Consider the following 26,746-nt stretch of genomic DNA (forward strand, 5'->3'; position numbering starts at 1 on the left):
AAGAGCAGTGGGGACAACCCCTGAGCCCTGTCCTCCCTCCTCTGCCTCCAGAGAGGCCTCCTGGACAGGACAGGGAGGAGCAAAGACAGATGAAGCCCAGAGCAAATGCAGGACTCAGGAGAGAGGCTCCCGGCTGTGTGCAGCTGTGGGGCAGCTCAGGCCCCTCCTGCAGGAAGCTGGGACATCCTGGCGTCCCTGTCCCCTCTCCACACAGTGTGGCTCAGGGAAGGGGTCTTCCCTCGCTGCGCCACGGGGGCCATGTTGGAGAAGGCGCAGGGGTGCACTCCGACTCTCCCATCTGAGCTCCCGGAGCCCAGGCTGAAGTGCCCCGGATTAGGACGCAGATGAGTGGCTGCTGGGCAGAAAGCCAGGCGGGAGGCTCCAGGGGGAGAGGGCTGGATTGCCGTTTGTGGGTGTCTCTGATTGACTCAAACAGAGGCCAAATCAACTGATTTCTTGAGAGCAGAAAACATAATGGCTGCTTTAATTTAGGCTCACTGCGAAGCAATTTGCTCTGGGGCTCCAGGCTGTCCTGGCCACCCTGGGGGCTGGGGCGTCATCTCTGGCTCCTCCCTCCTCCTGGGGTGCCTACCAATGTCCCCTGCAGCCACAGCTGCGCCCGGCTGGGCTCCTCCGGGGGCAGTGCCCCTGCTGCTTCTCCAGTCCTCCCTGCAGGTGCCCCAGACCCTGGATCTGCTGCTGGGCAGATGAATCCATTTCTACTACCAGCTCCTGAAGCCCAGGGAAGAGTTTCCTTTCACCAGAGGATTTACGTGGCCTTGACCCAGAGGCTGAGGCCCACACAGAGACTCCGCCCCAAGATAAGGCCACGGAAGTCCTGTGCCTCTGTTCCCCAGATGTCTCAGGCACAGAGGGGTGGCTCCAGGGTCACATGTCCCCATAACAGGCGAGTGAGGAGGATGGCAGACCAGCGCCGCAGCACCCCAGCTGCCTAGGGCACAGGGAGGCAGGTACAGGCCTGAGAGCAAAGGCCTGGCTGCTGGGGAGCCTGGAGGGGGTTCTCGGGCCCTCGGGAAGGACACCTGTTTCTCAGGTGATGCAACTGGAAGGGCCGCTGGCAGGAATGGACAGTGAGCTCCTCGTCCTCAGAAGAAATGCAGGGGTGAGGAGTGTCCGGAACCCACTGCTCTTTACAGCCTCTGAGAAGCTCCTGAGGGTGCAGCCAGTGAGTTCCCAGCAGCCAGTGAGGGAGGGCGGAGGGAAGCGTCCCAGGCTGCAGGAAGGGCTGGGCGTGCTGGACAGAGGAGCAAGCTCCGGCGGCCCTTGGGAAGGCCGCGTGGGCGGGCAGGAGGGGCGGGCACCAGGGGAGAGGCACCCACCCAGGTTGGGAGACCTGCCCGGCACTGGGCTCTGCCTGGCTGGCGAGACAAGAGGGGCTGCTGGTGCTGTGACCAGTGCAGGCCCTGTGCAGCACCACTTGTGTGCCCGTGCCCCACAGGTGTTTCCAGACACACTCCCAGCGGCCCCGGGCTCCCCGTCACAGGAGAAGGCATGAATCGCGCAGGAAGAGGTCACGTTTGCAAACTCTCCGGCCCTGGTGGAGCACCGGCCTCAGCACCTCTTCGTGTGGTGCTGCAGCTCAGACACAGCCACACCGAGTGGCCCTTCCTAGATGTACGTCTCAGTCAGGAAGGGACTTTGGCAGGGCCTGGCCCTGCGGAGTCCCAGATGGGTGGCCTTTGGCACAGATGGCCCCTGCAGTGCCGGCCCTGACTTCCAGGTCCTGGTGGGTTGTGATCCGTTGAAGTGTCCAGTCCCCAGACCTGTGCTCTGAGAGCCTGGGGAGAAGTGCCAAGGGACAGTGGCTCGGCCCAGCGCCAGACCTGGGTGTGAGTCCCCACCCCAGCCCCAAGGTCCCCCCCCACCCACCTCGGGAGTCCTCTGCTTCCCAGCGTCCCACCCCAGGGGCAGCTCTGGTCATCGGCTCACCCCCTCATCCGACACTTTTGTGGAGGCCCACTATGCACGAGGCCACCCCTCGGTCATTAATGGCTGCTGCCCTTGAGGCTTTGAAGGATTGCACATTGGGGGTCCGGAGCCAGGATGGGCAGGACAGTGACCCTGCCTTCCCACTGTCCCGGGAACAGAGGTGAGGGGACCTTCCCTCCTCCTCCTGTGGTTTCACCCCTCGACTTTGTCTTCAGGGAAAGGGCTGTGCATGTTGCCTGTACTGTGTGCAAACATGACTTGGGTTTTTAGGATTTTATTCAGTCCCTCAAGGAAGATGTTATGCTGCTTCAGACCCTCATCTGCCTAAGGGGAGGGGGCTTAGCCTGGCTCTGAGAGCCCCCTCCCACACCTGTGGGGTCTGTGGTGTCACCGCTGTCCCAGCTCACATACAGCAGGCCACCAGACCCCACGAGATGCAAGGCCACTCCCACGGTGGCCAGAACACCATCTCCAGGCAGCTTGTCCCCTGGCTCCAGAGCATGGCTTGGGTGGAGGAAGACAGGCCCACGTCAGCAGGGTGCTGGACACAGGAGCTCCACTCTGCAGGCACCGTGGGGTTCCCCAGGACGTGGTGATCCAGGGCACATGCAGAGCCACAGCAGAGCGAGGACCAAGGTCCCAGCCAGAGGGGACACGGTGTTGGGCACTGTGTGTCCAGGTGTTTCCCTGGTCACTGAGCCTCACTGCCGTCTGACCACCAGGTAAGAATGAGATTGTGTGAGGGAGTCATTTTGATCAATAAGACAACCCAGAACGCAGCATTCGACTTTGAAATAGCCTTTAATGTCATTAGTCTGCGTGATTTTTTTCATTTACTTGTTCTTTTTAGTGAAGCCTGGCAGTAGACTGCATTTGGACGTATCACACATACATGGGGTAGGACTTCCCACTCCTGTGATTGTACGTGATGTGGAGTTTCACTGGTCATGTATTCATATATGAACTTAGGAAAGGTAGGTACCATTTATTCTACTGTTTTTTCTATTCCCACCCACTCTCCTTACCCCCATCCCCCATTCATTTCTGTGAAACCCCACGCACACCTATTGTGAGTCAGCATGCACATATCAGAGAGAACATTCAGGCTTTGGTTTGAGGGGATTGGCTTATTTCACTTAGCATGATAGTTCAGTTCCATCCATTTATTGGCAAATGCCACAATTTCATTCTTCTTTATGGCTGAGTTATATTCCATTGTGTGTGTATACCATATTTTTTAATCCATTCATCTGTTGAAGGGCACTTAGGTTGGTTCCATAGCTTAGCTATTGTGAGTTGAGCTGCTGTAAACACCGACATGGGTGCGTCACTGTAGTATGCTGATTTTAAGTCCTTTGGGTATAAAATGAGGAGTGGGATAAATAGTGGTTCCATTGCATTTTTTCTGAGGAATCTCCATATTGCTTCCCAGCATACTTACACCAATTTGAAATCCCACCAGCAATGTATGAGTGTACCTTTCTCCCCCACATGCTCGCCAACATTTATTGTTGCTTGTATTCTTGATGATTGCCATTCTGACTGGAGTGAGAAGGAATCTCAGTGTACTTTTAATTTGCATTTCTCTAATCGCTAGAGAGGTTGAACATTTTTTCATATATTTGTTGGCCATTTATATTTCTTCTTCTGTGAAGTGCATGATCAGTCCCTTTGCCCACTTATTAATTATTGATGTTAAGCACTTTGAGTTCTTTACATCCTGGGTGTCAATGCTCTATTTGAGGTACAAGTGGCAAAGATGCTATCCCATTCTGTAGGCTCCACTCTGCATGTTACTGAATGTCTCCTTTCCGTGAAGAAGGGTGCTAGTTCGATACCATCCCATTTTTGATTCTTGATTTTACTTCTTGTGCTTTAGGAGTCTTGTTGAGGAATTTGTTTCCTAAGCCACATGATGAAGGGTTGGGCCTCTGTCTTCTTCTAGCAGGTGCAGGGTCTCTATCTAATGCCACTTTGAGTTCAGTTTTGTGGAGGATTAGAGGTAGGTGTTCAATTTCATTCTACTACCTATGGATTTCCAGTTTCCCCAGCATCATTTGTTGAAGAGGCTATCTTTTCTCCAGTGTATGGTTTTGGCACCTTGGTCTACTAGGAGATAACTGTATTTATGTGGGGTTGTCTCTGTGCCTTCTATTCTGTACCAGTGGTCTATGCATGGTTTGGTGCCAATACCATGCCATCTTTGTCACTATATCTCTGTAGCATAATTTAAGTCCCGGTATTGTGAAGCCCATCACTCTTCTTGCTAAGGATTGCTTTGGCTATTCTGGGCCTCTTATTTTTCCAAATGAATTCTATGGCTGCTTTTTCTATTTCCATGAAAAACATCATCAGAATCTTATTAGGAATTGCATTAGATCTGTATAGTGCTTCTGGCAGTGTGGTCATTTTGACAATATTAATTCTGCCTATCCAAGAACACAGGAGATCTTGCCATTTTCTGAGGCCTTCTTCCTTTCTTTAGTGTTCTGTAGTTTTCATTGTAGAGGTCTTTCACCTCTTTTGTTAGATTGATTCCCAAGTATTTTATTTTTCTGAGGCTATTGGGAATGGGATAGTTTTCTGAATTTCTTTTTCAGTCAATTCCTCATTGATGTATAGGAACACTCTTGGTTTATGGGTGTTAATTTTATGTTCTGTTACTTTGCTGAATTCATTTATGAGTTCTATGAGTTTTCTGGTGGACTTTTTTGGCTTCTAAGTATAGAATCATGTTGTCAGCAAATAGTGATAGTCTGAGTTAATATTTTTTCTATTTATAAACAGTTAACTTCTTTCTTCTAATTGCTCTGGCTAGAGTTTCAAGGACGACACGGAACAGAAATGGTGAAAGAGGGCATCCCTGTCTTGCTCCAGTTTTTAGAGGGAAGCCTTCATTTTTTTCTCCATTTAGGATGATGCTGGCCGTAAGTTTAGCACATACAGCTTTTACAGTGTTGAGCTTGGTTCCTACTGTCCTGAGTTTTTCTAGTGTTTTGAACATGAAGGGATGCTGAATTTTCTCAAAATTTTCTCCATCTATTGAGATAATCATGTATTTCTTGTCTTCAAGTCTATTGATGCGATGGATTATATTTATTGATTTCCATATGTTGAAACAACCTTTCATCCCCAGAATGAACGCCATTTGGTCATGGTGCACTACCTTTTTAATATGATTTTATATGTGATTTGCCAGAATTTTGTTAAGAATTTTTGCATCTATGTTCATGAGGAATATTGATCTGAAGTTTTCCTTCCTTGATGTGTCTTTGTCTGGTTTTGGTATCAGAGTGATACTAGCTTCACAGAATGAGTTTGGAAGGGCTCGCTCCTTTTCCATTTCATGGGATAGTTTGAGGGGGATTGGTGCTAGCTCTTTCTAGTTAGGTAGAGCTCAGCTGAGAGTCCGTGTGGTTCCGGGCTTTTCTTTGTTGGCAGGTTTTTTTGATGGTATCTTCTATTTCATTGTTTGAAGTTGATCTGTTTAAATTTTCAATGTCCTTCTGATTCAATTTGGATCATATGTCTCTAGAAGTTTGTTGATATCTTCAAGATTTTATATTTTATTACATCATAAATTTTCAAAATGATTTCTGATTATCATCTATATTTCAGTAGTATCCTTTGCGATATTTCCTTTTTCATAATGAATTTTAGTAATTTGAGTTTTTTTAAAAAATCTTATTAGCTTGGCTGAGGATTTATCAATTTTATTTATTTTTTTCAAAGAACCAACTTTTTGATTTTGTTGATTTGTTGGATTGTTTCTTTTGATTTCAATCCCTTTGACTTCAGCTCTGATTTTAATTATTTCCTGTCTTCTACTGCTGTTGGTGTTGATTGTTCTTCTTTTTCCAGGGTTTTAAGATGTAGTGAAAGGTAATTTATTTGTTGACTTTCTCTTCTTTTAATGAGTGAGCTCAATGCAATGACCTCTCCTCTTAGCACTGCCTTCCTGGTGTCCCAGAGATTCTGATGCGTTTATTGGTATTCTCATTTACCTCTAAGTGTTTTTATATTTCATCCCTGATTTTTTTCTGCTATCCATTGGTCATTCAGTAGTGTATTATTTAGTGTCCAGGTGTTAGAGCAGCTTCTGTTTTTTATTTTATCATTGATTTCTAATTTCATTCCATTATAGAATCAAGCTATTATCTCTATTTTTGATATTTGTGGCCTAAGATATGGACTATTTTAGAGACAGATTCACATGCTACTGAGAAAAAGTGTATTCAGTCCTTGATGGATAAAATGTTCTATATGTATATCTGTTAAGACTAAATTGTTAATTGTGTTTTTAGTTCTATATATTCTTTATTTAGTTTTAATTTGGAGGATCTATCCACTGGTGAGAGAGGTGTGTTAAAGTCACCTCGTATTATTGTGTTGTAGTCTATTTGATTCTTTAAATTGAGAAGAGTTTGTTTGATGTGCATAGATGCTCCATTGTTTGGGCCATAAATATATTTGTTATGTCTTATTGATGTATAATTCCATTAAACAGTATAAATGACCTTCTTTGTCCCTTCTGATTAACTTTTGCTTGTTGACGAGATCCATGTGCATGATATGTTTTTTACCATCCTTTTATCTTCAGTCTGTGGGTGTCTTTGCCTATAAGGTGAGTCTCTTGGAGACAGATTATTGTTGGGTCTTGTTTTTTAATTCAATCTGCTAGTCTATGTCTTTTGATTGGTGACTTTAGGCCATTTACATTCAATGTTATTATTGAAATATGATTTTTATTCCTAGTTATTTTGATTTAGTTCTGGGTTTTAATTTGAATTAGTTTCTCTTTTATTGCTTATTCCTTTAGTGTAGTTCCTCCCTTTGCTGGTTTTCACTTTTATTTTTCATCTCTTTTTTTTAAGAGGGAGGGAGGGAGAGAGAGAGAGAGAGAGAATTTTTATTTATCTTTTTAGTTTTCGGCGGACACAGCATCTTTGTTGGTATGTGGTGCTGAGGATTGAACCTGTGCCGCACACATGCCAGGCGAGTGCGCTACTGCTTGAGCCACATCCCCAGCCTCTTCATTTCTTCTTCATGAAATATTTTATTGAGTGTGTTTTGTAGAGCAGACTTTCTAGCTGTGAATTCTTTGAACTTTTGTTTATCATGGAAGATTTTTATTTTGTCGTCAATTCTGAAGTTTTGCTGGGTGTAGTATTCTTGGCAGGCATCCATTTTCTTCCAGAGTTTGATATATTTTGTTCCAAGATCTCCTAGCTTTGAGGGTCTGGGTTGAGAAATCATGAGATCCAGATTGGTGTTCCTCTAAATGTGACTTGTTGTTTATCTCTCTCTGTCAGTCCTTAAAATTCTATCCTCATTCTGTATGTTGGGCATTTTCATAATAATGTGCCTTGGTGTGAGTCTGTTGTTATTTTGTATATTTGGGGTCCTATAAGCCTCCTGTATCTGATTTTCCATTTCATTCTTTAGGTGTTGGGAATTTTCTGATATTATTGCATTGAAAAGATTGTGCATTCCTTTGGTTTATATCTCTGAGCCTTTATGTATTCCAATAAATCTTAAATTTGGTCTTTTCAGGTTATCCCCTATTGCTTGGAAGTTCTGTTCATGGTCTCTTAATGTCTTTTCTCCATGGTCAACCTGATTTTCAAGATTATACATTCTGTCTTCATTGCTGAAAACTCTATCTCCAAGGGATCTAGTCTGTTGGCGGTGCTTTCCATCGAAGTTTTTATTTGGTTTATTCATTCCTTCATTTTGAGGATTTCTGCTTGATTTTTTTTTTCAGAATCTCTTTTTATTAAAGTGGTCTTTCTCTTCCTGTATTTTTTCTCTGATATCACTCCTTACATTGTCCTTTACCTTGCAGATTGGCTTACTATGTACATTCTAAACTCCTTCTCTGATGTTTCTTCCACAGTGTCAGCCATGAACTCTGTTACGGGAGTACCTTGGTTTGTTCATGGAAATTTGTTCCCCTGTTTTTTCCTTGTTGTTTGTGGGTCTACCCATCTAACATATGGATGTGAGGCCGTAGAGTTTCTACCCTGTAGATGTATGGTGTTGCTGTAGATTTCCAGTACCTCAACGTTTGGGAGAAGACAACTAATAACAACTAATGGGAACAATATACAGCTTAGACCAAAGCGTTCATGTTACGAGGTCTACACTGTTATGGAGAATAAATAGAAATGATGTGCTCAGTTATTGCCCACAGTAACAACAGTAAGTTTGCAATTTCGAATGGTGGACAGGAAGAGAAGTGATGTAGCATGTGATGATCATGAGCCAGGAGGAGAGAGGATAGAAGTAAAAAGTGGAAGAGTGAAAGAGAGAACAACAGAGATTGACTGTAAGCAGAAGAAAAGAGAGAAAGAGATTTCAGAGGAACATATGAGAAACAATATGTGAAATGAAAGTCTTAAAAATTAAAAATAAAATAACAAAACCTCACCCCGGGGCCTCCCCTGGGCTCCCCTCTGTCCACCATGCACCTGTGGGCCCCAGGTTTCCCAGTTCAGTCTCCAAACTCAGTCCCTCCCACCCTTGGGCATTCCTGGCCGGGCCTGTCTCTCCCAGCCGTCGTGCCAGCAGCCGGAGTAGGAGGGGAGGGGAGAGCCCGTGGGTTTCCGAGGCCAGCTGCCCGCTGTGTGCACCTCTCTCCATCTGACTTCCTCCTGGTCCCTGGGGCACACTCTTTGTCATGCCCTGTGGGTTGGCAGGACTCAGCTGCTCTCTGTGCCCTGCCTGGAAAATGGCTCCTTCCTCTGCCCTCGGCCCGTGTGGTTCCTTCCCCACAAGGCTGCTGTGCAGGGCGCTTTCTGTGGGGCCGGCGTGTCCTTGACCTCTAGGGTCTCCGTGCCCAGCCAGGCCTCAGTCCTCCTGCAGACGTGGGTCCCCCTAGTTCCCTTCCTCCCCCTGTGCTCCCGGAGGGCCGCTCCCACTGGTGGAGATCTCTCTTTACTTTTCATATCCAACCTCCTGACTCCCGGTCGCCTCCGATGCCCGGTGCTAAGTGCCACAGACACCCCTTCATTTCCATTCCTGCCTCCTCGCTGCGAAGCTGCCGGGTGCACCAGGAAAGACCCCTCTGATTGCCATCCTGGAAACCCGTCTGGGCTGATTTCTGTGACGGTCCCCGAGGAAGGAGAGAGCCGTTTGGGAAAGCAGGCACGGTGGGGGGCTGTCCTGCTGCGAGGACGCCCAGCAGCCTGCTCTGCCCTCTCCGGCTGATGCTGGCGGACAGCAGGCAAGCCCTCCCGAGTCTGGGTGGTCGCACACTCCTGGAGCTCACTCTCCCCGGGTGTGTGGGCTGGGGGTGAGCCTCTGGGAAGCACTCCTGGGGGCGGAGCAGGATGCCCATGAGGACACAGACGTGCCTGGGGCCTCCCCACAGACTCAGGCCTGAGGCCAGAGCTTTGCCCTCACTCCACCTTTGTGGCTAAGGACCTCCTTTTCCCAGGGAGTCCCCCACTGTGAGGCGGCTTGTGCCTTTGCTGGACGCAGAGTGGGCAGGACAGCTCAGTCCTGGAGCCGTCCAGAGGACAGAGATACCGGGGGAGAAGTGCAGGGGACCAGGGCGGAGGAGCTTGACTGTCGGTGTCCGCCACCCCACAAGTCACAAAGCTCGGCTTTGCCCAGACTCGGGATTTCTGCCGTTTTCTCAGTAAACAAAGCTCCTTTCCTGAGGAAGAGTGTACCCCTCTAGGACTCAGCCCAGCTCTGGAGGGGGCCCCACTGTGGCCCACAGCTCGGAGGAACAGGAGGGACCCCATCCCGTCTAGTCCTGGCCCGCTCTCGGCTGTCCTGCAAACAGGGCCTGCCCGACCCTGACTGTGGCTTCCACACGACCAAGACCAGGAGCAGCAGCCGCCCCCGGGGGGGGGGGGGGTGCAGTCAGGGGCAGGGTGCCGGGAGCGTCAGGGCCTCTCACGCCACTCACACACGTCTCCCTCCCACCAGCCTCCTTCACTCCGTGGACTTCTAGCACCTCAGGGTGCTCCTGGGCATCTTCAGGAGCATTCAAACAGCACTCTGCCTGAACTAGATCCCTCGGCAATCAGCCCCGGGCCACAGGATTCCTGAAGACCAGCTCTAGGTGCCCTGTTCAAAAGCACACACGAGGACAGGAGGCCATCCCCTGCTCAGTCCAGCCCGGCCTCCGTCCAGCCTCAGCAGGGAGGTCCTGCCTGTCCCGGCCTCTCCTGACTGGCAGCCACACCCCCTGGCTTTGCCCGGGTTTTCATCTTCCAGCTCAGCTGTAGGCCCTCCCCAGGGGTCAGTGCTGCTGGTGTCCTTCCCTCACTGTGCAGAGGCCGTGTGCACAGGGCAGGACACAGGGAGGACACAGGGAGGACACAGGGCAGGGCCCAGGTGGGCCCAGGGAAGGGACTGGATGAAGGCAGTTCAGCAGGTCTTTGATCTTGACCTCAGAGAGTCTCTCTGGGGGTGAGACTTGGAGAGGACACAGCCACTGCCTCCAGTCCCCAGGACCACTGGACGGGGTGAGCTCAGGGAGGGGGCTGGCCCCTCGTGGGGCAGCCTTGGAGAGCACGGCTGCAGGCTGTAGGTGGTAGGTTCCCGTCCTGGAGGCCGGTGTCCACAGCGTAAGTTGGTTTTTGGTCCTCGTTGCCTAGTCAGATCCCCTCCCTTCCTCACCCCGACTTACCTTGTGGCCCCCATCTGCTTCCTCACAGCTCTCCACCCCCAGGAGCATCCCCGGGTCTGACCCTCAGGACGGAGCTTGTCCAATACCCCCCTCCTCATGCAACACAGCGTTTCAGAAAATCCTCACCTCACCTATTTCCTTAATTTGTTCTTTAAAGTCAAACATTTTGCGCAGAATACATTTAGTTTTAAAGATGTTACTCAAAGTCAGCAACACGTTTCGTGCATGAATGATCTGCACTTTCCAAACAGCATTGCCACCTACTGTGTTGGATAATATCCCCATGGGTTGAAGGTGTGGCCTTGCCTGTGGACAGGTGGGAGGTGCTGGAACCTTGGGGCAGCGGGCCTGCTGGGAGGAGGTCACGGGGGCGTGCTCCGGGGGACTGCTGTGTCCCCAGCTCCTCCCTCTCGCTGCTTCCTGCACACTGTGGGGTGGACAGGCCTCTGCCGATGGACAGTGCGCGTGGGCTCGGCACAGCGCGGTCCACACAAGCACAGGCGGCAGCCTTGGAAACACTGAGCCAAGTCACACCTGCGCTCCTTGTAAGTTGGTCATCTCAGGTATTTTTTCACAGTGACAAAAACCTGATTAGCACATTATGTCTATTTTAAACAATCAATGCAGATTAGAAGCCCCAAAGGGCCACACGAAAATGAAGAAACCCCAGAACCGAGTCTTCATCTCTGACCAGTAGGCTGCGATTACTTATTTGGAATCCACTGTGAAAATGCAGGCACTGGAGACGTGGACTCCACCCACAGCGGCTCCAGGAGAAACTGTCCTGCAGGGTCAGGAGCCACGTCCTAACAGATTAACTTCCACTCAAATAAGAAGCTCAGTAAAAGCTGAGCCATGAGAATGTGCTCCTTTGAAGCCGGTGTGCGTGTGCTTGAAAGTCAGCAACAGCCACGATGACGGTTCAGAAGGCCTCGTGGTGCGGTGGGGGCCGCGTCCTGCTCTTCTCCGAAGGCAGGTGAGAATGGGGCAGAGTCTGAGGCTGGTGCGCATCAGCCTTTTGAATTCTCCACACACCACACAGTATTTCCTGCACCGGGGCCTCACCCATGCTGCAGCCCACGTCCACTGTCCCGGGACCTGATCCACATTCCCCCTGAGCCCCATCTCCTAGTTCTCAACGACCACAGTGGACCTGTCCCTGCCACGTCGTGTCCAGCCCTTGCAGCTCAGTGAGGGCCTTCCAGCGACAGCCCCAAGCCAGGCCTCTGCTGCTGCCTGCCCCAAACACCCACCCTCAGCCTTCACCTTGGCGTCTCTGCACACGCCACCCCACTCTGCTTCGCTGGAAAGCCAAGGTCGCCTGGGCCTTCCTGCCCCAGTGCCACCGCGTCTTTGGCCCATCTCTGCCCTTGCCCTGTGGCTCTGCCTTCCTGCTTTGTGACATCACTTTGGGTGTTTATTTTGGATGGCCCATAACGAGACAGGTCTAGGCACAAAGAGATGCTCAGAGGAGTTAGTAGAAATACCTGGAGCCAAAGACTCAGGAAAGCAGAGAGTTGGGGGATGTCAGGTCTCATTTGATTTCTCCTGAGTGCTCCTTCTCAGAACCTCAGTTTCTCGAAGCTGACATGAGAGCATTTCTTTCCCATGGCTTAATTAGTGTTTGCAAGACCCTTTGATACTGAGATGAAAGGCCACAGAGCTGGCAAGGCACAGCCAAGCCCTGGGCGTCGACGGGGGGATTGCCGCTGCCCCACGAGGTGCCATCATCTCCAGCAGCGTTACGGCCTCGAGGGGATGCAGGAGCTTTGCCCTCTGAGCCCCTGGCCAGAGGGAATGGCAGCCTCCTTCCAGTGCCCTGTCTCCACCCTGGACGTGCCTGGAGCTGTGCGAGGAGAGATGAGCACCTTCACGTGTGCTGCAGGATGTTAGGACTCTGAACACGTCACCTGGTCCCTCTCTTCCTCAGCCAGGCGTCTTCAGTGGTTTCACAGCCAGGTCCAAGAGAAGCCCACCAGGGCCAGGCCCTTGGGTCAGTCCAGGCTGGTCCCACCTCCCGCGGTTCTTCCCTGGCTCCTGAGGAGTCTCCTGGAGCTGGGACTCAGTCAACTCATCGGTAACAGGTCTGATGGTGCCCACCTTGAAGGGGGCTTGGGGACCTGCAGCCCAGGCAGATCACATAGTAGATTGTACCTTAAAGAAGAAGACACAGCCCATGCAAACCCTGGAGCACATGGGCATGCCCTCTGGGTCTGAATCCTGGCTTGGCACTTTTAGATGCGCGGCCTCAGGTTAGCTCTTGAACCTTGTTCCACCTGGAAAGTAGGAATAGTGACAGCCCCAGTCTGGTGGTGGTCAGTGCACAGAGACGCTTCTGATGGGACTGCAACATGGTCCTGGAAACCTTGCTGGATTAGCATTACCCATCTCCACGGGCCCAGCCGGGGCCACACAGCCGACCACCAGCAGCAGTAACGCTGTCGAAGAGCATCTGGAGTCAGCAGTACCGAGCTGTCTTGATGGCGCTCTGTGAAACGCCCCCAGGGGAGGCAGCGTGTGCCCCAGGAGTGCTCCTGTGGGTCTGGAGGTATTTGGGGATTACTTTTCCTACTTCTGTGAGTGGAATTTCGACGGGGACTGTGAATCTGAATCCGTGGGGGTAGTGTGGACATCTCAACACAGTCCCTCTTCCCATCCACAGGACAGCGGCGACTTTCCTCTGTGTGCTCCTAGTTGCTCTCATCAAACTTCCAGAATTGTCAGTGTGCTGGTCTTTTACCTCCTTCGCTAAACTTTTTCCTAAATATTTCATTTTTTTGCAGCTCTTCTGAATGAGGATGTTTCTTGGTTCATTTTTCCTACAGTTCACGGTTAGGGTAGGGAAATGCTGCTGGTTTTGTGGGTTGACTCTGTGTCTTGTGACTTCATGGTATCTGCTTATGAGCGCCAACGGCTTTTGGGTGGCACCTGGAGGGTTTTCTGCATTTATGACAATGTCATCGGCCAACAGCAGCAATTTGTTCTTCCTCTCTTAGCTGGGTGCCTTTCATTTCTTCCTCCTACCCGGTGGTCCTGGCAAGGGCTCCCAGAGGGCACCAAGCAGTGGTTGTGAGGGTGGGCGACCCGTCACTTTCTGGCCTGGGAGGAACCGCTTCCAGATTTTCACCCCGGAGCTTGTGTTAGCTGAGGGCCTGTCACCGGGGCCAACTGTTCTGGTGTTTTCCTGCTACTTAAAAATGACATGTCGGCCACAGACAGAACCGAGAGGCCCCAGGGAACCCACACACTTACAGTCTGTTGATCTTGAACCATGATGCCAGGCACGCAGGCACACGGTGGGAAAGGCAGCCCTTCATAGAGGTGCTGGAGACTGGGTGTGCAGGGCACAAGGACCTGCTCCCCCACAGAAGAGGCCGAAGACCTGAACTTCAGATCTGAAACGACCGATAGGAAAACCAGGCAAGAAGCCCGAAGGCACTGGTCTGGTTCATGTTAGTTTGGATTTTGATCCAGAAGCTCAAGCGACAAAATGAAAACAGACGAGTGGGGTGGCATCCAGCCGAAAACCTCTACAGCAAAGGAAACAGGTGACGGTGGACAGGTGACCTGGCACGGGGGACCTTGGCAAGTCCTGTGTTCCATGAGGGATCAGTGTCCAACAGACACCAAGAACCTGAGCCACAGCAAGAACCCGATGGAAAATGGGCTTCAGTCGATACTTGTCAAAGACCCACAGATGGCCGACACACAGGTGGAGGCATGACCCACATCATGATCGATAGGAGACACAGTAAGACCACACAGGACGCCAGTCTCCCACCTGTCAGGGAGGTGATCATCAAAAAGACAGAGATGCCAGGAGCTGGTGAGGGCCCAGAGGAAAGGGACAGTGACACGCTGCTTGTGGGATGTAAGTGGGTACAGAAAACTGTGGAGGCTCCTCAGAAGGCTGAAGCTAGGCTGAGCCAGGTGTGCACCCCTGAATCCCGGCGGCTTGGGAGGCTGAGGCAGGAGGATTGCGAGTTCAGAGCCAGCCCCAGCAACTTAGCAATGCTCTGAGCAACTCAGCAAGACCCTGTCTCTACATAAAATATAAAGGGCTGGGGATGTGTCTCAGAGGATTGAGCACTCCTGGGCTCAATCCCTGGTACCAAAAGCAAAAAAAAAAGCTGAAACTAGATCTAGCATGTGATCTAGCAATCCCACTACTAGGTGTACATCCAAAGGCATTGAAACCAGGTGTCAGAGGAAGATCTGAACCCCTGTGTTCCTTGCCACACTATTCTCAAAGCCAAGAGAGGAAATCAACCTAACTGTCCATCAGTGGATGAGTGGACAGACACTGTGATATACACAATGGAATTGCATTCACCTTTAAAAAGAGAAAAGTTGTGCTGTGACAATGTGCATGAACCCAGAGGACATTAGCTAAGAGGAATCAGCCAGGCACAGAAAGGCAGATGCTGCACAGTCTCACTTGTACACAGAAGCTAAAGCAATGGACCCGCGTAAGCAGGAGCAGAGTGGTGGTGACCAGAGAGCTGGCGTGGGCACGGGAGGTGTTGGTAGCCGTGTGCTTCAGCCAGAGAGGAGGCGCCAGTGGTGTCTAGACGTCAACTAGCTCCATTGAATCATGCTAAATGCATACACAGCATCTCTGGGTACCCCCAACTATGAGCAAGTGTACCCCTATCTCTGTGTACCCCCTAACTATGAACAAGTAGAGTTCATCACTGTCCATTAAAAACCAACATGTAGATAAAACCACATCTGCACAAAGTCAACTGTCCCCAATCCTCAACTTGGGATTCTATAATGTGGCCCCAGACAGTAGCTGCTCGGGGCTAACATCCTGTGCCCAGCCTTGTGAGCGAGTGACCATAGCATGCTCCAGTCTGTGAACCTGCAGGGGTGAGCTGCAAAGACCTTTGCCCCTGGCCTCCACTGTCCCCGGCTGTGCTCTGACCAGCCCCTTGTTTAACCCCCACAGAGTCCCACGTCTTCCCAGCCTCCGTCATGCTCCCCCGATGGCCCGAGGCCCCTTCCTGCCCCTCCAGGTACTCATCCCCACCTTCAGGCCAGGTCTCCTTAAATCCCGTCTGCATGCCGCTCCCCTGCCCTGAGTGCCCAGGACACTCACGGCTCTCCCACTCGGGCACCCCATTGCCTGCTGGCAGGTTCCCACCATGGCCTGGCCCAGCTCTGCACCTGGCCTACCAGTCCAGGGAGCTGCTGACCCCTGACCTCCCCAGCCTGAGCAAGGGACTCCGGGAGCCACAGAGGGACCAGCATGTGCTCCTGCCCATGACTGGATCCACTCTTTCTGTCTACCTGGAAAGGCCACTTCTTCTCTCAAGACCCTCCAGTCTCCGATTCCTCTGGCTCCTTCCCCCTTCCAGCACAGCGGTGAGCCCGCTCACTATGTGACCACTCTTTCTCTGGGCTTCTCTGGGCCACTCGGGGCCAATGGTCACGCCCCACCATTTCTCCTGTGTCACTACATGCCACCCCTGGAGAGGGCAGAGGGAGAATGGAGTAGAGTTTACTTCAGACCAGGAGCTGGGACACTGTGGATGCCCAGCGTCACCTCTGGTGTCACCTCTCTGGCTCTCCTGCATGCAGCTCACTCAGGCGCGGGCACAGACAGATTCTGCGTCTCCTTCCCGCTGCGTCCACACCGTGTTCGGTGACACTGACAGGCTGTGACTGAGATGGGGTCAGGCTCCCTCAGGTGACCGCACCCCGTGGGGAACAGACTTTCTTTAATAGCTTTTGGAACCCCTTCGGGGAAAGAGCCGACAGTTCCTTGCCGAGTGTCATTTGCTCATGGACCAAGAACAGCAGACGTTGCCATCACTGGTAACAGTCTGACTTAGAATCTCAGGCCTGGGCTCAGGTTGCAGAGCCTTCTAGAAGTTTCCCCTAGGATCCATCACTTCTCAGGCAAGGAGAAGAACTGCTGCTGGCGTGGATTTGCCCAGGTCACACTGGAAGCTGGTTTCCTGTGGAGCTGGGCGACACCCCTTTCTCAAGCTCCGGGTACCTGCTCTTATTGGCAGCTCCACAGATGCAGTGTTGCACCTTGCTGCAGCCAGAACATGTCCCGTGACTAGGCCAGGGCTCCCTGTCAAGCTTCCACGAGACCCGAGCCACCTGGTGGAACCCCTTGCATTTGTTACCAGTGAAAATGCCAACTTCCAGTTCCGCATTTACAGAAAGCACTCATGGGAGAAGAAGTGTGCATCTTAGAAAGGTGAAGCTGAGCTTCCGATAACTGTTTGGCTTAAAAAGAACAATGCCATTCCAGAGCCTTTGCACTCCCTGGCGTGGATGGCATCACTACCCACTGCTGGACGGGGCGGCCGGAGAGGAGGGACTGGCAGAGGGAGCAGGCGGAGTGAGCCGGGTCCACACTGAGCGCTGGTTCAAAGCTCCTCTTCTGCCAAAGCTCTCTCCAGACCAAGCTCAACTCGTGCTCTGACCGCCTCCTTCAAGGGCTCGCTGCCCCATCTCTGCCCCTGCCCCAGGCCCTTGGCATGGGAAGCACGAGTCTCACCGCAGGCTCGGGCTTGTCCAGGCTGTGCTTCCCAGCTGCGGGATTCTGATGTGCCCCTGCCTTCCTGGCCTTCTCTCCCCACATGGAAAGTGGAGCAAACCATCGCTGTTTCCAGCGCCCACTGGGCGGTCCCTGGAGTCACACACCCAGGGCAGAGCCTGCACCTTGAAGGAACTTGGCGATGCTCTCGATAATACTATGTAGTAACCGCAGCCACAAACCCAGCCTCCTGACCTGTCGTCCTCCGAGTCCTGCCAGCGGCCAGCCTCTCCTTTCCCTGTCAGAGGGCAGGACCCCGGGCGGTGCCCTTCAGGGAGTCCCACTGGTCACCCTGTCCTGGTTCTGTCCCTGAGTGCTGAGGGTGCAACTCCTGGGTGAACCTGGGATGCTGGGTGATGGTGACAGTGACACACGGGTCCCCAAAGCCAGGCAGGCTTGTCCGTCCTCCGAGAGTGGGAGGTATGGAGGGTAGTGAGTCTGGGAGCCCACGTGTCCCTGTCTGTCCCGGGTGGACAGAGGCGGGGCTGAGGAGAGCCATCCGAGGCCTTCCCGGGACTCAGCCGGCTTCCCGGCCACAAAGGGAGGGAGTGACAAAGGAGTGAGAATGAGATTGGAAGGTCCACGTGACTTTAACTCACCTGGTCAGCCCAAGTCCCCGAGCTGTCAGCGTGGCCATCTCACGCGTCACAAGTCATCTGCACGCACCAACTAAACGGGGTCTTGCCACCAGGCGTGCTCTCCTGGCTCCGGGTATTCCCTCTCCCAAGTCCTGGGGTACCTCTCGTGTCCTTCAGGGTGAGCCCACCTGCCCCTGTGGACACCGTGTGCCCACCCCGACTCTAGGGGGCGCTGTCCAGTAGCCATGGAGGGGGGCGACAGTGCAAAGTGCGTGTCACTTGTGTGTTTTCTTGTAGCCTCGTTTTTAAAAGTGTAAAGAAACGGGTGCGATGAGCTGAATACTGTCTATTTTCACCATCTGATTCCGTCTCATAGACGTCGACCTACCTTCTCAATGACGCGGTGGTTTACCTCTATTTTTTGGACTGAGTCTTCGGAATCCATCAAGCTCCTCTCCGTTGGGCGGTTCACCTTTCCCCGGCTCAGGGGCCCCAGGAGGGCCCACCTGGGGGGGCAGCTCTAGGCTAGACTGCTATGGGGACGAGTCTCTCGGAAGCCTCGCAGGGCAGGTCCTGGAGGCACATTTTCTAAGTGTCATGGGACACTTGTTGAGCAGTCGTCACAGACCTGCTGTGATCTGTGCCACTTCCGACACTGTACTCTCCACAACTGATTTTCAGGGAGGCTATGAAATTCAAGGGCCCAGCCAGCCCCTGGGCCTGCCCTTCTGCCTCGGAGAGCCGCCAGGAGCACCGCCTTTTTGCGGGCCTTCCCGACGCTGCCGGTGACCACAGATGCTTCGTTCCCAGGACACCTGGGCTGGCCCCAAACTGCCCCATGTGATCTGGGATAGAAACCTGGGCAGCTCATGCGCTCACCTCACCCCAGAGCCCGTAGGAGCCAACCCGACGCTGCTCATGTCACCAGCCTGCATGTCATTTCCAAGTGGCAGGACCCCTCGGCTCTGCTGGAAGCTTTGGGATGACTGTCAGCGAAGGAGTGGAGCAGGGTGGGCTGTAAGGGGACGGAGACGCTCTGCTGCGGCGGCACCGGGGCCTCACTTCCGTGTGCCCCAGCTCCCAGGTAGCTGATTTTGAGACTTGAAGCAAGTCATCACAGACTGGATTAAGTCTCCCGGGGGAGGGGGGGGGATTTCAAAGGCAAACCCCCCTCTTGCTTCATGGAGGTGTCTGGGCTATTGGCAAATTGCGGGTTCCACCCGAGGCGCCAGAAGCCATCTATGAACTCAGCAGCACCGCGTGGAGGATGGCCGGCCCAGAACACCTCGCGGTGTCGACAAGCTCCTTCAGTGGGCACCTTTGGCTTCAGCTCTTTGGTCATGTGTTTAGAAACACAGAGGCCTTCTGCAACCACGCGCTTGATTGCTGTCTGAAGGCTCACGGCATTTTATAATGAAAGAGTTCTGATTCCAGAAATCCCCCAAATTATAAAGAGCATCACGCCTCTGCCCTGGCCTGTGAGACAGCGCCTCGCCCCCACGTACCCCCAGGAGTAACCCCAGTCGGCAGGTGGCCCGCAGCCAGCCATGGTGAAGGGAGAGCCACAGGCTAAGGTGGACACCAGGAAGTTGTGCTCCACCCAGAGGGACGGCTCTGCAGGCCTCCCAATCTGCCGGAAACAGCCCTGGTGCCTCCTGGGCCTGTTCCTACACCCTGGAGACCAATTAGCCCAGAAGTGGCCTGTGCTGGAAGGGGGCATGCTGCCTTCCTTGTGGGTCCTGGAACTGGCTTCTTAGAGCTCATCAGTCCCTGGCAGGCGGGCCCCTCTGGGTGGGCGGGTGGAGGAGTTTCGGAGTGTGTGCTGGGCCGTGGGCACGGCCTGGAGCTTCTCTCACTTCTCTTGCCCGGCTGGGCCTCCTGCTGCTCAGTCTGACGAGTCCACTCCTCTGCCCTGGAGATGAGATGTCCGAGAAGCCCAGAGCAGGACCCTCTCGCCCAGCCATCCGATGACAGCACGTCCAGACCTGGGGAAATGACCATGACTGAACGGACTCCTAAAAAGGACAGAGGGGACAGTTGCAGCAGGTGGCACTCTGTCCACCAGGGCCACACGCCATCTCCAGAGTATGGCAGGGCAGGGTTTTGTCTGTCCATGAGACACACAAGTTGCTTCCCCAGAACAGACAGGTGGGGAGTGTCTGGTACAGCTCTAGGTCACAGGGGTGGATGGGGGGGGCTGGGGGCAGCAGGACACTCCCAGAGGCAGGGTCAGCCCCAGCGCCTGCACACAGGAGGGGCTGTGGAGTCCATCTGGGGCAAACGGCCGAAGCCGGGTCCCATCCAGCCCTGGGTCAAAGTCGACTGTGGCACAGGCTACAGAAGAGCGTTCCTTAAGGTAGAAAAAGAAGAGTGTCCGGACCATTTAGGGGGACACGGGAGAGAACCCAGGAGGCAGAACGACCGGCCAGGCTGACCCTCCTTCAGGTCATCAGCTGCGTTTCGCAGCAGGGTCATGCCATGATCCTCTCTGCCGTCTTCACCTCGCACTCGCAGCAGGTGCCTCTGGGGAGGGAGGAAGTCATCAGCGACTCCACGCCCCGAGAGCGCCCCCCAGCAGCCCCCCAGCACAGCACAAGCCGCCGCCCGCTCCCAGGGAGCAGCTCTGAAGGGCCCCTCACGGCCCGAGGTGACCGCCTGGATTGGGGGGCTGGGGTAGATTTTCTTTGACATGTTTCAGAGAGAAGGAATGAGAATCAGCAGTGAACGGCAAGAAGCCGTCAGAGTCGGCGCCTACCAGCTCACCTCCTGTGCTGAGCCACGCCGGTTGCTTCTGCCCCCACTGCTCTGCCCTCGTGCTGCAGGCCTGAGCCTGGGACCAGCTTGCCTGGCCCCACTGCTCCTGGCTCGGCCGCTCTGGCCAGCATGTGCACCCAGCCACCGTGCCCTCTGGGGATGTTGTGCGTGGAGGGTCGGCCTGGCTGCGTCTGCAGAGGGACAGGCCCCTTCTGCCCCCTCTCTAGACCCCTGCTGGGCTTCCTCTTTGCGTTTCCCATGGACATGCTCATTTGCACACATGCGTGCTCAGGCACACCTGGGCAGCGGACACACCTGTGCGGCGGCCCCTTCCTCACTGTTGAGACTCTCCACGGCGCTCAGTGCTTACCTCTGAGCCGGGGCTCTAGGGGCTCTGTGGCCCCAGGTGACAGATGCCTTCTTCGAGGCACCGGACTCCGGGGCCTTTCACAGCCAGGCAGTTGCTCCTGAACCTCACTGGACCATGGTGACCACGTGGATCAGCTCACCCTGGGGCACTCTCCGCCCGGCCTTCCTTCCTGCTCCAGGACACCGGCTCTGTGCCCAGCATTTCCCAGGACACCAGGCAGTGGGACCTCCGGCCGCATCCACAGCACACCCGTTGAGACTCGGGCTCCCACCCCGGGTGGCTGAGGGGGCAGCTGGAGAAACTCCCACCACGGCTGCCCAGCTCCTGCTCTGGGTCCTGACCACCAGTCGCTGGTCCCAGGAGGTCTGCTACAGGCAGCACCGTGACAAGGCCAGAGAGAGCCAGCAGCAGGGACCACGGGGCCACAGCCAGGGCTTCATGTCCAGGCACAGCAGGGGTCCAGCAGACCCAACTGGTCAGCGCCCAGTGGGGACAGAGCCCAGGCCTGCTGAGTGGTGACCAAGGATGCAGAGAAACGGAGGACACCAGGGACACCAGGAGGCACAGCCCAGCCTGGTCCCAGAGGCAGCAGGAGCACACCATGCTGTCAGGCCAGACAGGCTGCCCTGGCCATCACAGAGTGGTCAGTGCCCTTTCCTTAGCCCTGAAGGGAAAAATCATCCTTCCAACTGCCGTGACATCCAGAAGGCCTGAGGCACTCCTGTCTACAGAAGCTCCTTCCCCAAGGCGAGCAGACTGCAGGGAAGTGCAGCGAGCAGGGAGAGGTTCCCCTCGGTGCTCCTGGACAGCTCCGCTGGCTGTGCTCCCGGGCCCTGGGCGGGCAGTGTGGTGGTGGGCAGAGTGCCAACACAGCTGACCCGTCCCCTCCCGGCTCACTGGGCCAGGCTTGTCCTGCTGTCCGTGTTGTGCACACACTCTGCACAGGCACAAGGAGCAGGACTGAACACAGGCCACACTGCAGCCCAGCCGGAGCTCATCAGGACGCGGGGAGGGGCTGCTAACTCGCGAGGCGGAGCTGTACAGGTTGCTGGAGGCCCTGAGCATCCTCTTGTGAGTCTTTGGGAACTGAGCCCTAGAGCAGTGGGCTCAGGTGACTGAGGCACAGGGACATACCTTAGAGGTTGGGTACACCTACCCCACCTGCTGCTGGGGTCACCAGGCAGCAGAGCACCCTTCCTGCTCACCCTCAGAGGTTTGCAGTCACCCCCATCCTCTGGCCACAGGAAGGTCACTCTGTCCAAGTCCTGGGTGGTCCTAATAGGTGGTCCATCTCCCACAGGGTGTCCCATGGTGTGTGCGTGACCCCTGCTGGGAATCAGTACCACTGCTGACACCCGTCATCCTTGGTCACGCTCGTCGGTTCGCTCATCTTGGGCCCAGGAGGGAGCGCGCCCTGGTTGGGCATGGCCAGGTAGGCTCAGGGGCCCGAGGGGAGAGTCTCTCACAAGACAGTCATGGAGAGGTGGGTGGGAGGACGGGCCGCACGGGGCCAAGTCCTGCAGAGGGCCTGGGTAAGCGTGGGTCTAAGCCTTAGCCATTGCTCTTCAGGTCCAGGACACAGGTCTCCAAGCAGGTCAGGGTTTGATGGAAACCAGACTTTGGCTCCCAGCCTCCCCATAACTGGCAAGGTGGGTGTACACAGAGCAGTGCAGACAAGCGGGAACCCCAGAGGCAGCACATGCAGTGCCCTTAGGACTGTGCTAGCTCCTGGGGGCTCTGGACAGTTCAGCCCAGGCAAGGCTGAGCCTCCAGTCTGAATGCCCATGGCCCTCCAGTGTACAGAGTGGCCGAGCGCGGCGTCAGCCCTACTGAGGCTGATGGAGGGGGGCTCTCCATCCTCAATGGCTCAGGCCTGGGAGGAGAGGTGGATCTCGCTGCATCCACACAGTCCATGCACAACAGCGAGGGGGCCAGCACTGGTCTTGGGAGTGGGGTCCTTGCCATGGGAAAAGGGAGTGAGGCTGGAGGCTGGCACCAGAGCAGGGCTGCGGTGCATGTAGGCTCCAGTATAGGTGGGCTGCGGTGCATGTGGGCTGCAGCATGGGTAGGCTGCAGCGTGGGTGGGCTGCAGTGCTGGTGGGCTGCAGTGCTGGTGGGTTATAGTGCTGGTGGGTTGCAGTGCACGTTGGCTGCAGTGCAGGTGGGCTGCAGTGCAGGTGGGCTGTGGTGCAGGTGGGCTGCAGAGCATGTGGGCTGCAGCACAGGTGGGCTGTAGTTCATGTGGGCTGTACTTCCTGTGGGCTGCAGTGCCGGTGGGCTACAGTGCAGTGGGCTGCAGTGAGAGTGGGCTGCACTGCTGGTGGTCTGAGGTGCGGGTGGGCTGTAGTTCATGTGGGTTGTAGTGCATGTGGGCTGCAGTGCATGTGGGCTGCAGTGCATGTTGGCTGTGGTGCAGGTGGGCTGCAGTGTGGGAGGCTGCAGAGCATGTGGGCTGCAGTGTGGGTGGGTGGGTGGGCTATAGTTTAGATAGGCTGTAGCACGGGTGGATTGCAGAGGATGTGGGCTGCAGCACAAGTGGGCTGTAGTGCATGTGGGTTGCAGTGCATGTGGGCTGCATGTGGTGGGCTGCAGTGTGGGTGGGCTGCAGTGCGGGTGGGCTGCAGTGCATGTTGGCTGCTGTGCGAGTGGGCTACAGTGCAGTAGGCTGCGGTGCATGTGGGCTGCAGTGCAAGTGCACTGCAGTGTGGGTGGGCTGCAGAGCATGTGGGCTACTGTGAAGGAGGGCTGTAATTCATGTGGGTTATAGTGCATGTGTGCTGCAGTGCATGTAGGCTGCACTGCGGGTGGGCTGCAGTGCATGTGGGCTGCGGTGTGGGTGGGCTGCAGGAGGTGAAGCTTTGCCCACACGCATAACTCAGGTAAGGAAATTCTGGGGCGCGCTCTTCCTCACAGGGTGCAGGACTCATGCAGCGGGGTGGGGAACCTGCTGCAGCCGCTCCCCACACTCACAGATCCTCGGCAGCCTCTGTGAGCTCCCGCGTGCTCTCCTGCCCTCGGTGCCTCCACCTACTCACTGTGGAGGGCTGGCCCTTATGGACACCAGAAGGCCTGGGCCCTTGATGGTCCCTCCCCCTCCTCCCACTGTCCTTCCCCAGGGTATAGCTGTGGAACCAGGCCCTAAGTGGAATATTAACTCCATTCAGCAATTTCTTGATTTGCTAATTTTATAATTAACAAAGAAGATTCATTTATTAATTCCATTTTAAAATTTTAATTTGTTCATGAAATTAAAAAGGGTAGTTTTACTGTTGGTGTTCGGGGCTGTTAATGCTTCTGTATTCAGGGTCTAGTTCTGTTCCAGGCCTTGGCTTGCAGAAAGCAGGAAGCTGTGGGACGGTGGGCAGAGTGTGCCGTCCTGTGTCCCCAGCTGTCTGCTCCCACTCCTGGCACTCTCCATGGCAGGGACAGCAGCAGCTCCTTCTCCTCCAGGCAGATGCGTGTCCTTCAGTGGCTTCATTCCTACTCCACCAGGTGGACAGGAAGGGACTGCACACACCCAGAGTCTCTGGGCGCCTTTGGTGGCCCCAGGGTCCCCTTCGGTCTCACCTTTCACCTGCCCAGACTCAAAACAAGTGTTGCAGGTGGTGGCCAATGAGGAGCATCCCACCAAGACTTAGGAAGGTCCATCTGCAGGCCTGTGCCCACCTGGCGAAACCCTGCCACGGAGACAGGGATGCTCTGGCCGAGGGCTGCAGGCCTCTCTCAGTGAAGAGCCAGGTGGCCCAGGCTCCAGGCTCTGCGGCCACCTCAACTGCGCAACACCCCCAGCTCAGCAGCGGTCCAGCAAGATCTGGCTGAGGTTCCATCACCTGATCTGCAAAGACAGGGGCCCGGAGGTGGCCCCAGCTGCAGCCAGCCTGACTCTGCTCCTGCCCCTCTCTGGTCCACATGGGGCAGGCGGGGATCCCTGAGGTCCCCATCCCCACCCCTTTCCTCAGAGAGAGAGAGATGAAGCCATTTTCTCCAAGGCATCAAACAAGCTGTTAATACCTGAACTGGGTCTGATCCCCCTCCAGGGATCGGCACAGAACGTGGCTGTTAGATCCACTCGGTGTGAGAGCAGGCCATGGCCAGTGGTCCTCCCTGTGTCCCAGTGACCGGTGCCACCCTGGGGCAGATGGCACCTGAGCCCTGGCAGGAAGCCTACTGCGTCACGCAGCTCCATGGGCCCGGCCTGCACAGGAGTGGGGTTGTTTCTCCAAGACTCACCACGGGGAAGCCTCGACCCCCAGGACCTTGGGATGTGACAGTGCTTGGAGATCCACCTGGGGCCTGATCCAGTCTGGTCCTGGTAAGAGATGAGGACACAGCACAGAGGGTCGGTCACACGAGGACACCGGGGGCCAGGGAAAGGAAGCAGCACTGGGCCCCTCAACCTTAGGTCCCCGGCCCCCGAGACTGCGAGGTGGTCCATTTCTGTGACTGACCCCAGCCCTCTGTGGTGCTCTGTGATGGCCACTCTGACCTCGTGACTGGGCTGAGAGGAGGTGAGGGCTCTTGCTCTTTCCCAGAAGGCAAATTCTCCATTCCCTGCTCTGTGTGTGGCTCTGTCCAGGGATGGGCTCAGGAACAGGGGTCCTGGACAGGATTGGGGACAGGAGGCCCAGGGCCAGTGGCTGTGCTTGGGAACGCTGGGATGTCTCTGGCAGGAAGGACTGAGTATCTGGGGTGGGGCACCTTCACCCATGGGAGTCAGGGGAGTGCACCAGGCTGGGTGGCTGTGGGTCCTCCCCAGGTCAGACCCTCATGAGACAGGACGCACAGAGTCCTGGCCCTCCATCGGCAATGACTCTGCAGAACGTGGCAGGAATCTCGGCCTCCTGGAGGGGAGCCACTGCATTAAAGCCAGTGGCCAGAATGTCCTTGAAGACGTTAATCGCTCTCATTTTTTCCTTATATCTCACAAGACTGTTTTCACTTGGAAATGAATCGGGAGTGACACACAGTTGGCAGCAATTTCTTTTCCTCTCTACCCTGAAAGACACAGAGCCGGCTGACCACATCTCCTTAAGCCTCTAGATGGACATTCTACCCTTGTGGTTTTCAAAATAAAAACATGTGATCGGTTCTTTTCCTAAAAACAGAAAAAGAAGAAAAGAAATGAGACATCTTTTTACAAAGAGTAGGAAATGTTGTAGTCTACTGGTTCTGTCTCTGCACAGGATCGGAAAAGAAACGGTGAAACGAGTCATTTTCCTGAGCAGAAAAAGAGTCAGCAGAGGGAAAGAAAGGAAGCAGTGTGACAGGTGCGAAGAGCCCCGAGGTGCGGGCTGCTGCGGGCGTCCCTCGGGACACGTTGCAGACCTGAAAATGAATAAAAGTGTTTCCCAAACACTCCAAGATGTTCTGGGCGCGCGTCAGAGAGACAATGCGGACAGGCTGGGGGAGCGTCTGCAACGTGGCCCCGTGCCAGCCTCGGGACAGCTGTGTGGTGCACGAGAATCACAGCAGCTGTATTTAAACTAGAAATTAAATCTCCTTTTATTTAATGTGCACAGTCTTTTTAGTTATCAAAAAGGAAACATTAGCAATTAGGGAGTGTGTATTCCAGGGACGGCGCTGGATTCGCCGTTTTTGTTTGGGAAGTCTGTGATCTCTGATTCTAAGACAGGGCGCGGCCAGGTCCCCGACAGCGCGGGCTCCTCACCACCTTTCCCTTTGTTAGCACACGGGCGACTCAGACACGCCCTTGTCCCCACGGAGCTGGGAAATGGAGCAAGTTTATTCTTTGCTGTGTTTGGTTTAGATTTGGAAATGCTGAGGTGGGGGAGAGGCGAGGAAGGGGAGAGGAGCAGAGGGAAGGGAAAGGGGAGGAAAGAGGAGCGAGAGACGAGCTCACAGGCCCAGAGGATGGCCCTGTGGGAACCGGGAGG

The 26,746-nt window shown here is 54.4% G+C and overlaps 1 long non-coding RNA gene across 12 annotated transcripts; it reads left to right on the forward strand.

Moving 5' to 3' along the window:
* Nucleotides 1–456: 456 nt before the first annotated feature.
* Nucleotides 457–26,362, forward strand: LOC144375515 (uncharacterized). 12 transcript variants are annotated; one of them, XR_013435550.1, is made up of 6 exons: nucleotides 461–1,186; nucleotides 1,460–1,635; nucleotides 1,742–1,850; nucleotides 2,518–2,672; nucleotides 2,801–9,175; nucleotides 9,889–11,470. It is a non-coding gene; the product is annotated as an uncharacterized LOC144375515 (long non-coding RNA). The 12 variants fall into 12 exon arrangements; XR_013435545.1 differs by adding exons at nucleotides 22,153–22,284; nucleotides 24,175–26,362 and having other exon boundaries at nucleotides 524–1,186; nucleotides 1,460–2,672; nucleotides 9,889–11,570; XR_013435548.1 differs by adding an exon at nucleotides 9,389–9,592 and having other exon boundaries at nucleotides 457–1,186; nucleotides 1,460–2,672.
* The last annotated feature ends 384 nt before the right edge of the window (nucleotides 26,363–26,746 follow it).

This window comes from Ictidomys tridecemlineatus, chromosome 2 (genome assembly GCF_052094955.1).
Source record: "Ictidomys tridecemlineatus isolate mIctTri1 chromosome 2, mIctTri1.hap1, whole genome shotgun sequence".
Lineage (NCBI taxonomy): Eukaryota > Metazoa > Chordata > Mammalia > Rodentia > Sciuridae > Ictidomys > Ictidomys tridecemlineatus.